The sequence below is a fragment of the Hibiscus syriacus genome, unplaced genomic scaffold (assembly GCF_006381635.1).
Source record: "Hibiscus syriacus cultivar Baekdansim isolate YM2019G1 unplaced genomic scaffold, ASM638163v2 tig00117048_pilon, whole genome shotgun sequence".
Taxonomy (NCBI): domain Eukaryota; kingdom Viridiplantae; phylum Streptophyta; class Magnoliopsida; order Malvales; family Malvaceae; genus Hibiscus; species Hibiscus syriacus.
The window spans coordinates 3,409,236-3,426,840 of NW_024063538.1; the positions used below are offsets into that span (position 1 = coordinate 3,409,236).

The following is a 17,605-nucleotide window of genomic DNA, read 5'->3' on the forward strand; positions in this document are numbered from 1 at the left end:
CTCTTTCTCAAAGAGAAGATTACAAATTTGCAAACTTACAAGGAAAACCTCACAAGGTAAGATGTTTGCACAATTCTAGAACAAGAAAAGAACACTCACAAATAATTACAAATGAGCACAAATGGTGTTCTTTGAAAGCAAGATGAATATTGAAAGGAAAATTGGCTTGATTTGCACAAACTTGGTGTTTGATGCTTTCTCTCTTGTTTCTCTATAATTTCTTGTTGATCAAGGGCTTCAGAACTTGTTTAAATACACCTTGAATCACTTATGAACGTTGGGGATGATTAGTGAAGATCATATAGCCGTTTTAGTGTGAAAAAATTAATAAAACAGCTTGGAGCGTGGGGGGAATCGTTCCCCCTCATAGGGAATCGGTTCCCTAAGTGTAAAATTCAAATATTTCGACCGTTGAATAGGGGGGAATCGGTACCCCTATGGGGGAATCGGTTCCCTCCGAGCATTCTGGAAATCTCGGAGCCAAACCATTCAGGGGAATCGGTACCCCTTGGGGGGGAATCGGTTCCCTCTGAGCAATCTGGAATTTTTGGCTTTGAAATGGTTCGAAATACTTTGAAAGATTATTTGAAATTGTTTTAAGATTAAACTTAATTTTACACTTAAGTAAGGATTAAAAATGATTTTGAAATATTTGGAGTAATGTTTTGATATTCGAATAATTATATCGAATATACTTAGAAAATCATTTGGAAAATCTTAAAATTCATTTAACTTAATTTGTTATATCGAAATATCAAAATGTTTTCAACAATCTCCCCCTTTTTGATATAACAAAACATTTTAGTAATTTTAAGATTTTGAAATCAAGTTTTGAAATTACTCCCCCTTACTTTAACACTTCTCCCATTTATCATTTTAAAAACACACACTTCTCCCCCTTTTTGTTAAATCAAAAAGATTCAAAGAAACGTGAAAATCATTTAGCCAATTGATTAGGTATATGTATGCATAAGCTGCTAAGATCACAATCAAGAGAAACGTTAGCCATTAGTTACATAATCAATATTCATAAACAATGTGATATGGCAAAATTGGTCATATTGCTAATAATGATGATGTAAATGATGCAATAATGAATAAATCACACCAAACATATAAGTTCACACCATCCATAAATCCAAACAAATTCACAATCCACAAATTCAAACATTCCAAAATATTCAAAATGTTAAAATAATAAGTTTGGAGTTCAAAGCAAAATATAGAATCAAATATCCGTAGGAGGATCGGGAGGAGGAAAACGAGCTCGCATAGCGGCCATCTCGTGTGAGAGTGCATCAATACGTTCATTCATTGAAGCGTTGTTTGTGCGCATCTCTCGGAGAATCTCTAATTGTTAAGCTCCCATTGTGGATAAATGGGACTCTATAGAAGTAAAGCGCGAATCCATGGTCGCATATTGGAAATCAAATGTCTCCATAAAGGATTAAAAATATGGAGGCATTTGAGTCGATTGTTGTGTGTGCTCCTCGGGTTGCTCAGGCTCATCTTCGGCTTCATCGATATCCCTAATTAATTTTTCAAACTCTGGATCTTCGTCAGCTTTGAGTGGAGCTTGTGAAGAACTAGCTCCCGGAGTAGTTGCAGAAGATCGAACCCATTCACCGGTTTTTTTATCTTTGACCCATCCCGCTCTTGTTAAAGAAAGAAGATTGATTTGTTTCTTAAGAGGAAAGGAGGCATCTAGACTAACTCTAAGCTCAGCTTTAGAAAAGAGATTACTAAGGATACAACCGTAAACTAGTGAAGAACAGAGTTTCTTATTTGGCACTAGGTTAACGGTTTCAACAATCTCAGCAAAGATAATCTCGGAAAGGTTTATTTTTATATTGTGTTCAAAACAATGCAACCACCTAAGATCTAAAGCTCTAAGAGTAGAATATCGACCCCCGGATGGTCGAAACCACCAAGTGATCATGAGATGAAGAAAACGCTCATGAAGATCTAGAACACTTGCACTATCATTTCGTTTATATCGAGAGCCTAAAACTTGTTTTTCATTTGATAAACCTTCATTATCCAAGCCTAAGGCATTGGCTATGTAAGCCGGATCAAGATGGAAATATTGACCTAGGAGGTAGGAACGTACTCCTATGGTTTTGGTTTTGTCACGATTTTTGATACAAACGACATTATAATAGAAGATACGAACAAGTTGATGATAGACAACGGGTTCAAGTTCGAAAAGTTTATCAAATTTCCATTCGTGCAAGATAGGGAGATATTTAAAGTTAATAGCAACCATAGCTTGAAGATGGGATACGTTCTTCCCTAATCTTATACGAGTCAAAATATTGGTAAAACCAAAAACGATAATCTTTAAGACCCGGTTGATTGAAACAAGAATTTTGGATAGTCAAGTTAGGATCAAGATTTGGAATAGGAGGTGGATTTGGAGGTGAATTTGGTTGACGACTAGAACGACTAGATGAAGACTTAGCACGTTTAGGATTGGACAAGGTAAAGGAAATCAGAATAGATTGGATAACCTACAATTTTAAAAACAAATGTATGCAATTCAATTAATCCCAAAACTCAATTGAGTACTCAATATTTCAAGGTTCGCTAAATCAATCCTATTAGGCAAAGTTTTTGAAAAACTTTTGACAAATATGGTTTTGAGAAACAATATATATATATATATATATATATATATATATATATATAATATATATATATATATATATATATATAGTTTCATAACAACAATTTAATCAAACACAATAATTTGAAATTAACATTTTTTTTTTTCGAAAATTTTAAAATTTTGTAAAATTCTTGTGTTTTTGATGAATTAGTTTAACATCTAGTTTCTAATCATTAACAATCAATTCCAGATCACTATTTCAACCTAGAACTAATTAAACTAATCCTATGTTCAAATCAATGAAATAGAGAGTTTAGAAAAATTACCTTGAAGATGAAGATTGAGGGGATTTAGATATGTTTGCACGATTTTAATGATTCCAACAGGTTTAGAAGATGATATTTGATTCGAATTCGGATTAATATCGTTGATTTGAGGCAAGAATGGAGATAGGGAAAGAGTTGAGAGGGAACATCGGTAAGAAGAAAAATAAGAGGGTTTTGGGGTTTTGGGGTGTTCTGCCCGATTTTAACAGAACCCCAGGGGGTATCGATTCCCCTGTGGGGGGGAATAGGTTCCCTCATGGGAGGATCGATTCCCTCTGCACCAAAATGCTAAAATCTGATTTTTAAGCACACAAAATGCTAAATTAATCTTCTCTAGTGGTATAAGCAACTCATATATTGAAAAATAATCATGTTCAAATAATTAAATTAATCTTTAATCGATATTTGAACATAAAATTAAGTTTTCATCAAGAATCATAAACTCCCCCTAACTAATAGCAATGAATGCAATCAAAAATTACTATTATGAGCATTTTTCAGTATTTATTAAAAGTGTTGAATTATTTTAAACACTAAGTGAAGATAGGTCAGTTAAACCTAATTCTCTCCTAAGTGTCCAAAACCTTTCCTTATCTAAGGGTTTTGTAAAAATATCCGCTAATTGATGCAAAGTATCAACAAATTCTAGAACTACATCTTCCTTAGTGACATGGACTCTAATGAAGTGACGTCTAATTTCAATGTGTTTAGTTCTAGAGTGTTGGATGGGATTTTTAGTGAGACAAATAGCACTAGTATTGTCACACTTGATAGGAATAGTACCTACTTCAATTCCATAATCAAAAAGTTATTGTTTCATTCATAAAACTTATGCACAACAACTACCAGCTGAAATATATTCTGCTTCAGTGGTAGATAATGCAACACAATTTTGTTTCTTTGAAAACCAAGAAATCAGCATATTTCCAAGGAATTGGCAAGTACCGGAGGTTCTTTTCCTATCTAATTTACATCATCCATAATCCGCATCAGAGAAGGCATGCAAGCTAAAACTAGAGTCTCTAGGATACCAAAGTCCTAAACTAGGAGTGTCCTTAAGGTATCTAAAGATTCTCTTAACAGCTAGTAAATGTGATTTGTTAGGGCATGATTGAAATCTAGCACATAAGAAAACACTAAACATAATGTTCGGTCTACTTGCAGTTAGATAAAGGAATGAGCCAATCATTGACCTATATAATTTAACATCTACATATTTACCTCCTTCATCTAAGTCAAGCTTTGTTGAAGAGCTCATTGGAGTGTCATGAGGTTTCCCATTTTCCAGTCCAAACTTCTTGAGCATATCTTTGACGTACTTAGCTTGATTAATGAAGATGCCATCTTTTCTTTGCTTGATTTGGAGTCCCAAGAAAAATGAGAGCTCCCCCATCATGCTCATCTCAAACTCACTTTGCATTAGCTTAGAAAATTCTTGGCAAAGAACATCATTAGTAGAACCAAATATTATATCATCAACATAAATTTGAACTACTAATAAATCATTACCTTTATGCTTTAAAAACAATGTAGTCAACCTTTCCTTTTGAAAAACCTTTTTCAATTAAAAATTTGACAATCTTTCATACCAAGCTCTAGGAGCTTGTTTTAAACCATAAGAGCTTTTGTCATTTAAGAACATGATCTGGAAATTTTGAATCTTCAAAACCTGGAGGTTGTCCACATACACTTCTTCTTTTATAAAACCATTTAAAAATGCACTTTTAACATCCATTTGATATAATTTAAATTCATGAAAACATGCAAATGCTAATAACATTCTAATTGCTTTCATCCTAGCTACGGGAGCGTATGTTTCATCATAGTCTATGCCCTCTTTTGAGTATACCCTTGAGCAACAAGTCTAGCCTTGTTTCTCACTATATTACCACTCTCATCAAGCTTATTCCTAAATACCCATCTAGTACCTACAGTAATTTATTACTAGGCCTTTCAACTAATGTCCATACTTTACTTCTCTCAAATTGATTAACTCTTCTTGCATAGCCATAATCCAATGTTCATCATTAATGCTTCTTTAATATTCTTAGGCTATGCATGAGATAAATGCAACATAATTACAAATATTTCTAAGAGAAGATCGAGTTGTTACCCCTTTTGATGGTCACCTATAATTTCACCATCCTTGACATAGTTGTACTCTCTTGGATAAGATACTTCCCTTTCTTCAATGGTTGGATTCTCAAGAGGATCATGAGTTTCCTCATTTTTCGTTTCTTCCTTTGATGATGGTTCTCCAACTTCATGTCTAACATCATTTGTATTTATAACACCTACATCATCATTCACACAAGAATCCTTCCTTGGAAGGGGATTATCATCGAAACAACATGTATAGACTCTTCTACAACTAAAGTTCTTTTATTAAATACTCGATAAGCTTTAGAATTTAAAGAGTAACCCAGAAAAATTCCTTCATCACTTTTAGCATCAAATTTGCCAAGGTTTTCTTACCGTTGTTTAAAACAAAACATTTACATCCAAAAGGATGAAATAGCTAATGTTAGGCTTTTATTTTTGAAAATTTCATATAGAGTTTCTTTAAAATTGGCCTAATCATTACTCGATTAAAAATATAACAAGCAGTATTTGTGGCTTCCACCCAAAAATATTTTGGCAAATTATTTTCACAAAGCATGGTTCTAGCCATTTCTTCTAAATTTCGATTTTTCCTCTCAACAACTCCATTTTGTTGAGGGGTTCTAGGTGCTGAAAAATTATGACTAATACCATTAGAATTACAAAATTCAATAAATCCAAGATTTTCAAATTCAGTGCCATGATCACTCCTAACACTAGTTATAGAGTAACCCTTTTCATTTTGGATTATTTTTGAAAATGTGATGAACTGTTCTAATGCTTCATATTTAGTACTTAAAAAGAACCCAAGTATATCAGAATAGTCATCTACTAAGACAATGCATATTGTTTTCCACCCAAGCTAGTAGTCCTAGTTGGCCCAAAAAGATCTACATGGATCAATTGTAATACTCTACTAGTTATACGTCATTAATGGATTTAAAAGAAACACTCTTTTTTTTTCCTTTAGCACAAGCATCACAGATTTTCATTATCAAATTTAAGCTTAGGCAACCCTCGAACTAAATCACCTTGAATTAGCCATTGCAAAACACTCATACTAGCATGTCCTAGTCTCCTATGCCATACCAACTATCATGTTCATCCTTAGCAACTAGGCATAAATTAGTCAATCAATGAATCTAAATGCACCATGTATATGTTCCCTATTCTATGACCAACAAGCATAATCCGATTAGATGCAATGTCAATGACTTTACAACCATTAATTTCAAATAAGACATTGAATCCTTTATCGCATAATTAACTAATACTCAATAGATTATGCTTAATCCATTCACATATAAAACATTTAATTGTATGGAAGAGTTATTACCTATTGTACCAATACCTTCAATGTGACCTTTTGAATTGTCTCCAAAAGTCACTTCTCCATTTTTGGCGTTAAGCTCAATGAACCGGCTTTTGTCTCCGGTCATGTGTCTTGAGCATCCACTATCAAGGTACCATGAATTTGAATTTTTTTCCCGTGCCTTGTAGAAATGCTCCTTTCCCTACAAACATAGATTAATTTTTGATTTTTGGTACCCAATTTCTTTTGGGTCCATATTCATTAGTTTCCAAAATCCTAGTCCCCTTAGGTATCCATTTGTGTAGAATATTTTTATCTTTAGTAGTAATGAGTTCTTTAGGAACCCACATACTTCTAACGATTTTTCCATTAGAGGTTCTTTGAGGACCTCTATGATTGTAGTTTCTAAAACTTTTCTAACAAAGTTGGATTTTGAATTTCCCCTTTTTCAAAATGTTTTGTTCCAACTTTATCAAAAGAAGTTTTAAGATCATCAATTTTTTTTTTATGATCATCATTGATCTTTGAAAGTAAATTTTGCAAATCTAAATTTTTCTTTTCAAACTCTTCTAGTTTGATTTGCAAATCTTTGATTTTACTTTCAAGATCGTTGTTGGTTTTGGATATGAGTTTGTTTTCATTTTTCACTTTTGAAACATCATTTTTATATTTTAAAAATAATTTCTCATAATCCGAAGCCAACCCATTATATTCCTCTAAACTCATCATAGGATAAATCATCAAAATCGGATGAGTTAGAGGTTACCTTAGAATCTTCCCCAAATGCCATCAAGCACAAGTTAGCTACTTCTTGTTCCTCTTCATCGGAACTTTCTTCATCGCTCCATGTAGCCACATGAACCTTGTGCTTATTCTTTGATTGACCCTTTTTCTTCAATTATGGGCAATCATATTTAACATGCCCTGGCTTTTTTGCATTCGAAGCAAATGATTGGGTCATTCTCTTTCGGTTCATTTTTGAGGCTTTCATTTCGTTTGAATTTTCTTCCTCGATAAGGTCTCATCATTTTTCTGAATCGTTTGGCAAACAATGCTATTTCCTCATCATCGTCATCATTATTCGAATCACTCTCATCTTTTGTGGATTTGAGAGCAACTCCAATGTTTTTCTTTCTTCTCCTTCTCCTTTGGTGTCTCGTCAATCTTGTCAAGGTCCACCTCATCTTCGAGCATCATTTCATGAGTGAGGAGTGACCCAATTAGCTCTTCAAGAGTTAAGGACATTAAGTCCTTAGACTCGATGATTGCCGTCTTCTTTGATTGCCACGATTTTGGGAGGGAGTAGACTAACTTCCTCACAAGCTTTTCATTTGAAATGATCTCTCCATATGATTTGAGACCATTGACAATCGTTGAAAATCTATCCTTCATAGCTTTGATATCTTCATTTGGTTTCATCCTGAAATTTTCATAGCTATGCATTAGAATACTAATTTTAGATTTCTTTACCTCATCGGTACCTTCATGAGTGACTTGAAGTTTGTCCCATATTTCTTTGACGGTTGTACACGATGAAACTCTTCCGTATTCATCTGGTCCAAGAGCACAAAAAATGATATGGATGGCTTTGGAGTTGAGCTGGTTGTCTCTCCTTCACTCCACAACCTTGGATGAGTGAGAGGTTTGATGTATCCTTCTTCTACAGCATTTCATTCTCCCATATCACTTGCTTGAATGAAGTAAATCATTCTATTCTTCCAATAGGCATAGTTAGCTCCATTGAAGAAAGGAGGCTTGTTGACGGGCATCGAGTCGAGACCGGAGTCGAAGTTTGAAGCGGAGGCCATTGATGACTTTGATTATCGATATAACTCTTCCCGAATCGACTCAAGAGGCGATTAAACCTTCAAATGAGTTAGGCTCTGATGCCAATTGTTGAGTTAATCGATTGACGGAATTGGCCAAGAGGAGGGTGAATTGGAAATTAAAAATTTGGTGGAAGCTTTTGCAGAAAATTGAAAGTAATTGCACATCGATTTAGAGTGGTTCGACTTTCTCAATCAAAGTCTACGTCCACTACCTTAGCTATCCACACTAAGGATTTTCCAACAAATTCACTAATTTGTTCTTTCTTTTTGAGGCCAAAGAGATAACCTTACAACACCCTCAAGAATATACCCCAATTCTTGAGAACACTTTTTCCCAAAGAGAAGATTACAAATTTGCAAACTTACAAGGAAAACCTCACAAGGTAAGATGTTTGCACAATTCTAGAACAAGAAAAGAACACTCACAAATAATTACAAATGAGCACAAATGGTGTTCTTTGAAAGCAAGATGAATATTGAAAGGAAAATTGGCTTGATTTGCACAAACTTGGTGTTTGATGCTTTCTCTCTTGTTTCTCTATAATTTCTTGTTGATCAAGGGCTTCAGAACTTGTTTAAATACACCTTGAATCACTTATGAACGTTGGGGATGATTAGTGAAGATCATATAGCCGTTTTAGTGTGAAAACAATTAATAAAACAGCTTGGAGCGTGGGGGGAATCGGTTCCCCCTCATAGGGAATCGGTTCCCTAAGTGTAAAATTCAAATATTTCGACCGTTGAACAGGGGGAATCGGTACCCCCTATGGGGAAATCGGTTCCCTCCGAGCATTCTGGAAATCTCAGAGCCTAACCATTCAGGGGGGAATCGGTATCCCCTTGGGGGGAATCGGTTCCCTTTGAGCAATCTGGAATTTTTGGCTTTGAAATGGTTCGAAATACTTTGAAAGATTATTTTGAAATTGTTTTAAGATTAAAACTTAATTTTACACTTAAGTAAGGATTAAAAATGATTTTTGAAATATTTGGAGTAATGTTTTGATATTCGAATAATTATATCGAATATACTTAGAAAATCATTTGGAAAATCTTAAAATTCATTTAACTTAATTTGTTATATCGAAATATCAAAATGTTTTCAACAACAATATAACCGACCTGTATTGTTCCAGCACCGGTTCGACCTAGGCCTTTATCAGATCAGATGATGCCTATAACACCAAATTTAAATAATCTTTTATATAAAAAAACCGAACTCAAATTTTTTTTTTGTTTTATCTTTTGCATTCATTAAGCAAATCTTGACCTCATTAACGTAACAGGGTCGGTCCAATGAGTTTTAATGCCTTGAACGAGATAATAATTTTATGCCCCTATACTTTTCTTCTGTGGTTGAATATTTTCTCGTCAGTTTTTAGATCAGCGGGAGAAAGATGGTGCAAGCTATGGGGTGTCAAAGGGATCAAAATCAGTTCTATGGAGCTTTGTTTGCATAACAAGATTATTTTACTGGTTTAAATGTTTAAAGAATTAGTTTCTCCTCCCTGTTTCTGGAAGTTAATGTTGTAGGCTACCTTTCTTTTACTATGGCTTTGTAAATATATATATATATATATATGTTCCACTTTAAATGGATTTATGATTGTGGATGCTCAATGTGTTAATGAAACACACAATTAGATAAAAAAAAAAAGCTAATTCACAAAAACATTTTGTCAAACAGTTGGTGTACGTATAGAAATATCAATATTTCAATTAAAACTGATCCTAATCAAAAGCTAAATCCATGAATTTGATTCATTAAATTCAAAAAAACATAATTCCCAATCAGAATATGAGCAAAATAGATCAAACACTCAAATTTTGAACAAAAGATTCAAAAACAGTAAACACATCAAGTGAAGTCCTTTTCACTAAAAAAACACATAAGAAAGTCAACATACCAGTACCAGAGATAGATTGATGGAAGAGTACACCTGCAAAGGCCGAGCATATGATATTGATATCAAGCAATACAAGTGCCCAAGTTGCAATAGCAAGAGCCAAGAGGCCAGAGGACTAGAGTTTGAAAGTAGTAGGTTTAGTATTTTGGACTTTAAACCCAAATTGAAACGAAACAGACAATGTCCGTTTTAAAGCCTTGTCCATTACTGTTTAGAAGTAAAATAGAGTTTGCACATTTTATTTGATGAATGAATTTCAATGACTACAAATGGGATTTTATTTTCTACTACTGCCCCTCAATACATGTTGTCTTGGGCTAAGGCCCAGGTGGCACAGGTATTGGGGCCAGCCCCCGGCCAGATCTTCGTAAGGTGCTGATTAAGCCAAGTCAACTTCTGGCACTACGAGAGGGAGCTTCTGCGGTGCAGCGCCTAAAAAATGGCTAAAAAATGACGTGACCGGTTAAACAAGTGATCGGTTAAAATTTAGACCGATTATGTCATATCATTTAACCGGAAATATTATCAAGTACAATAACATATTAGGTAGCGCTTATATAATGTAATAGGTAGCGCTTATATAATAAAATAGGCATTTAACCAGAAATATTATCAAGTACAATAACATATTAAGTAGCGCTTATATAATATAATATATAATGCTTATATTGACCTATTTTATAAGTAAACCGGTATATTTATACCGATAATATTGCAAATTTACCTATTACATTATAATTATCGGTTTCGATGTTTTTTTGGATCGATACAATTTTAAATGTATCGACACTTTATGCATGCACCTCGTTGGACATTCATTCTGGAAAAAATATTGACACAAACTTAAAAAGTGTCGATACATTATTTAGACATATTTTCTCATAAAACCGGTATATATCTGTCGGGTACATTGTAAATTTACGTATCACATTGTAATTATCGGTATCGATGTTTGTGGGATCAATACTTTTAATAAATGTATCGACACTTTATGCGTGCACCCCGTTTGGCATTCATTATGGACAAAAAGTATCGACACAAATTTAAATGATGTCGATACTTTATGCTGACCTATTTTCTTATAAAACCGGTATATTTATACAGTTGCATTGTAAATTTACCTATTACATTATAATTATCGGTTTCGATGTTATTGGGATCGATACTTTTAATAAATGTATCGACACTTTAAATTCTGGACAATAAGTATCGACACAAATTCAAAAAGTGTCGATACATTATGTTGACAAATTTAAATGGCCATTCAGTCTCGCACATGATGACAACGATATCCATATATCGTAAGTATCAACGTGACTCCTATTATGTATAAGAAACATGTACAACAACCTATTGCTAAATTTTCTCGTCTCATACATAATTATATTCACATATAAAATTATAAATCATATACAACATTATAAATCTTATACAAAATTAACCCTACATTAACAAAATTTCCTCTCTTAGTCTACTTTGATTGTGGCTTACGAGACCGTTTAATATTTCATCTGTATCATCACATAAATGCCAACGTAAGGAGTGAATGATTGAACATTACGTATAATAGTTGTATTCAGTTGTTGAAGAATTGTTCTTAATTTTATATAAGGATAGTTGTTATGATATACATTCACGTTTCGGGACCAATTAGTTAGATGCATGCAGTAGCCTATATCCTCGAGGCAGAGCACAAGAAATCTGGCACTTAAAAATTTACCAAGAGCGGTAGCTTTTGCTCTGCATGAAGACCGAACCTATAATCAACTTTGCAATTATGCCTATCATGCTAAAGAGAACCTGCTGAATAATAGGATTTGCACACAACTGCAAGCATTTTAAATGCTAAATCCAACTCCTCACATGGAAAATTATGCAACAGAGATGTCAGGATTTCCCATAAAATGATTAACATGTCTGTTGCATAATTATTCATGTGAGTAGTTGGGTTTAGGGTTTAAAATACTTGCAACTGTGTGCAAATCCTATTATTTAGCAGGTTCTCTTCAGCATGATAGGCATGATTGCAAAGTTGATTCTAGGTTCGGTCTTTATGCAAAGCAAAAGCTACCACTCTTGGTAAATCTTTAAGTGCCATATTTCTTGTTCTCTGCCTCGAGGATATAGGCTACTACATGCATCTAACTAATTGGTTCCGAAATATGAACGTATATCATAACAACTATCCTTATATAAAATTAAGAACAATTCTTACTGATCGCTTTCAATTTTCTTCAATATTGATACGCGGGGGCTCCAATTGAAGGTCATCATCTTCGCAAACAAAGATTGAACTTTTAACCTATAACCATTCAAAAACAGCAAACTTTAAAACCTAACCCCTCTTTCTGAAGACTAACATTCTAAAAAATTAGGGTTTCGACAACATACCTATCGAACACATGAAGGGGAAAAAAGTGTCCAATCTAGAAATCAATACCCTAGCATTCGATAAATTTACATGAATAACTGATCGTAACCGTTATGAATGCTGGTATTCGTCGGAGTGGAAGAGAAAAGAAGCTTTGGGGTTTGTCAATTTGGGGTTTGCATAGCGTTACATATAAATAATTAAGGAAAAAAACACGTAATTTAAAAACAAATCGACACAAATTTAAAAGTATCGATACATTATGTTAACCTATTTTCTCATAAAACCGGTATATTTATACCGGTTACATTGTAAATTTACCTATTACATTATAATTTTCGGTTTCGGTTTTTTTGGATCGATATTTTTTATAAATGTATCAACACTTTATGCGTGCACCCCGTTTTGCATTCATTCTTGAAAAAATGTATCGACACAAATATAAAAAGTATTGATACATTATGTTCACTTATTTTCTCATAAAACCGAAATACTTATACCGGTTATATTGTAAATTTACCTATCACATTATAATTATCGGTTTCGATGTTTTTAAGATCGATACTTTTTAAAAATGTATCGACACTTTATGCGTGAATCCTGTTTTGCATTCATTCTGGACAAAATGTATCGACACAAATCTAAAAAGTGTCGATACATTATGTTCACCTATTTTCTCATAAAACCGGTATACTTATACCGGTTACATTGTAAATTTACCTATTACATTATAATTATCGGTTTCGATGTTTTTGAGATCGATACTTTTTAAAAATATATCAACACTTTATGCGTGCACCCCGTTTGGCATTCATTATGGACAAAATGTATCGAAACAAATTTAAAAAGTGTCGATACATTATGTATACCTATTTTCACATAAAACCGATATATTTATACCGGTTACATTGTAAATTTACCTATTACATTATAATTTTCGGTTTCGATATTTTTTGGATCGATACAATTTTAAATGTATCGACACTTTTATGCGTGAAGCTCGTTGAGCAAAGGCTCGGACAAAAAGTATCGACACAAATTTAAAAGGTGTCGATACTTTATGCTGACCTATTTGCTCATAAAATCGATATATTTATACTGGTCACATTGTAAATTTACCTATTACATTATAATTTTCGGTTTCAATGTTTTTTGGATGGATACTTTTTAAAAATGTATCGAAACTTTATGAGAAACTTTAAGTTTGGAAACTTTATGTGTCGATACATGTTTGTAAGTTACCGATATTTCTAAGTAGGAATAATCAATAATAACATGCATATTAGCTAAGTTGATAAGTTTTGAAAAAGGTAAGTTGTTACCTTATAAATGAAATTTGAAACACTCCGGATGCTTCAATTAAGTAAGTTGTTGTTTGGATGGAACAAAGGCTCGGGCTAATATTTATAGTGGAGCAAAAATTTATATTGAAATTCAAACTCAAATTGAAATTTAAATTCAAACTCCAATTACATATAAAATGAATTTGAAATGCAGTGTTAAATTGAACATGGAAATTGCATAATTGATTCATACTGTTCAAGTAACATGCGTTATGAACCATCAAGCGGGTAAAAGACAATATTGATTGAGTTCAAAGTTGAGTTGTGAGTTGATAGGATTGTCACACTTGTCACATGTTGGGTATAAAGTACTCATATGGAAAAGATAAATAGATTATTTTGTTATGCACAACCCATCCCATCCGAATGAAAATATACACACAACATAATCAAACCAAGACATACATACACAAGAAATTTATACATAACAATGTTCAAATAATGTACCCACAACGAAAATAATCCGATGAAAAAAGGTTATTTCTAACGAAATCTGGAACATTAGGCGCCTTCAACAAATTTTTCGAATACTCTCGTATGTTACCACCTTTTTCTGATATAATATATAAATAATTTAAATTATCAAACTAATGAGGTGCAATTTTACTAACAATAAACTAAATTCGCATAAGCATGAATAAATTTGTGTCATACCTAGAGCATTGTCGCCAGAATGGGAAACAGCGTCAAAGGAATGTGGACATATGTAATTGTATTTCTATATAAACACATAAATTGTTAATGAATCAATGTATGAACACATGTTTAACTGGAAAAACATATTGCATAAATGTAACTTATCGGATTATAAATCATTTTTTTCGTTGAATCATCGACCAACAGTGTATTTAAGTTATTAAAATAAGGAAACACGTTCCAAACATCATTAAGATCTTTACAGTATGTAACATTATCGTATATTTTGCAATTTGCTTGATCATGTTCACAAATAGTCGAACATAAATATGTAGGAATCATAGACAAATAAAAGTCAGCAAACTGTAATGACATTCATCATACCCAAGTGAATAGAAAATGGTCAGACGGTAAAGGTAGTTTCTCAAGTACAGGGTTGATGTTATGCATGAGATTGTAATCAAGTTTGAATGTTAATATTCAATTGTATATTAACGATTTTGGCTACAATAATTCAATTGCTCAATAGTTCTAACCTCATCTTGGAAGACCAAATGGCAACAACAAAATTGTCTATACAAAAATGCGTAAATTTATATAATCTTGTTCTGAGGACAACATCTACAACATGAAGAAACTGAGATTAAAATTTCTACGCTTATATGTTAAAATAATGGATACAAAAGAACAGAATGGGAACTTTTTGGTTGTCTTGGGAAGTAGGCAAGGACACCATTGATATAAAAAATTACAAGTTTTCTTGCAGGCGGCATTGCAGACACGATATACTTGTTTTGATCATCATCATCTTTATCGTCATCTTTATCTTCATTGACCACTTGGTTGTCCACATCTGTTTAAAGAAAATAAAATACATTTCAGAATGTGTAAATGTTTATAAACATAAATAATTAATTACCTAACTCGTTTGAGGTCGTTGACGTAATTCGTCAAGCAATGGTTGGTCGTCTTCATGGCCAATAGGGTCTATTTCCTCCCTCTCTTGATCTAATCTGACATCATTGAAACGCTTCCAATTGACTTTTTCAACAAAATCATATCCCGCTTTTTTAATAAATAATATGTCAATCTTACGGGTTAATCGAACAGGGGCGTCATGCAAAAAATCATCTTCTTTCTTATTCAATAGATGGGTGATGACACATCCATATGGTAGTGAAGTTGAAATTGTTTCTCCCTTTGTGACCATATATACAATTGTATTAAATATTAGTTTAGCAATGTTTGGAGCCGTTTTTGATTTATACTTTGCTATCCACCAATAATCACTGTCTCGAAGCGTTGAATGTTTTCCCCTAGTATACCGGACATACCAAGTGAGCATTTTGTGAAACACTCTCGACTCTACATCTAGATGAATTGGGTTATTTCTAGCAACCCATTCTACTGTAGTATCTAAATCATTTTCATCTGAATCTCTTTTATTCTCGACACCTAGACCCTCCGCAATAGTATCCGGAGATATATATATATATATATATTCCCATGACATGAGTATTAATTCCTATTATATTAGTCTTATTAGGCTCGTGCTGTAAAGAAGCATTGTTGTAGAAGACTCTAACTAGGTTGGGGTAATATTTTGGTTCTACACCAAGGAATTCAAGCCAACCCCAAGATGTAAATATGGATTTAAAACTAAATGCATATTTATCATCGAACAAGAAACCTAGGTCAATGACACGTTCGGGAAGAATCTTCCTTACTTTTAAACTCCTCTGCCATCTTTCTTTCTCCATATCGGATCGAAAGTTCAAAGTTTTGAACGACCTGATTTCCTCAGAATAAGCGATTGTTTGAGAAGGAGGTTGTGGTTGAGAAGACCTGGGTTGAGAAGAGCTTTGAGAAAGATCGCTCTTCTGACGATAACATTTTGGACCATTTTGGGTGTGGATGATGTTATATTGGAACACAAACACATTCAGGAAAAAAAACTTCAATCTATAAATCAATCAAACCCATAAAATATCGATAAATTTACCTGAATATCTTATTGTCATTGTTATGAGAATGGTATTCGTCGGAGAGGAAGAGTTATCTTCTATCTTTAGGTTTAGGGTTTGTCGATTTAGAGTTTGTATCGATTATAATCTATAAATAATGAAGGGGGAAAACACGATTTTTAAAATGGTATCGACACAAATTTAACAATTGTCGATACTTTATGCTGACCTATTTTCTCATAAAACGAGTATATTATACCAGTTACATTGGAAATTTACCTATTACATTATAATTATCGGTTTCGATGTTTTTGGGATCAAAACTTTTTAAAAATGTATCGACACTTTATGGGTGCACCCTTTTAGGCATTCATTCTAGACAAAAAGTATCGGCACAAATTCCAGAAGTGTCGATACATTTTGTATACCTATTCTCACATAAAACTGGTATATTTATACCGGTTACATTGAAATTTACCTATTACATTATAATTATTTGTTTCGATGCTTTTAGGATCAACACTTTTTAAAAATGTATCGACACTTTATGGGTGCACCCTTTTGGGCATTCCTTTTGGACCAAAAGTATCGACACAAATTCCACAAGTGTCGATACATTTTATAGACCTATTCTCTCATAAAACGGTATATTTATATCGGTTACATTGAAATTTACCTATTACATTATAATTATCTGTTTCGTTGTTTTTGGGATCGACACTTTTTAAAAATGTATCGACACTTTAAGGGTGGACCCTTTTTGGGCATTCCTTCTGGACAAAAAGTATCGACACAAAATACACAAGTATCGATACATTTTCTAGACCTATTCTCGCATAAAACCGATATATTTATACCGGTTACATTGAAAAATTACCTATTACATTATAATCATGGGTTTCGATGTTTCTGGGATCGATACTTTTTATAAATGATCGACACTTTATGCGTGCACAATTTTTTTGGGCATTCATTCTGGACAAAATGTATCGACATAAAATTAGAAAGTGTAGATAAATTAAGTAGACTTATTCTCAAATAAAACCGATATATTTATATCGGTTACATTACAAAATTACCTATTACATTATAATTATGGGTTTCAATGTCTCTGGGACCGACACTTTTTAAAAATGTATCGACACTTTATGCGTTTACCATTTTGGGCATTCATTCTGGACAAAAAGTATTGACACCAATTTCAAAAGTGCC

The 17,605-nt window shown here is 33.1% G+C and overlaps 1 protein-coding gene across 1 annotated transcript in view; it reads left to right on the forward strand.

The window, feature by feature from the left end:
• The window catches only part of LOC120197499 (actin-related protein 2/3 complex subunit 3-like), a 37,730-nt gene extending 37,576 nt beyond the window's left edge, over window positions 1–154 (forward strand). The window contains exon 6 of the mRNA XM_039199005.1: window positions 143–154. The gene's annotated coding sequence lies outside the window, so the exon portion shown is untranslated. The remainder of the gene's footprint in view (window positions 1–142) is intronic.
• Window positions 155–17,605: the final 17,451 nt, after the last annotated feature.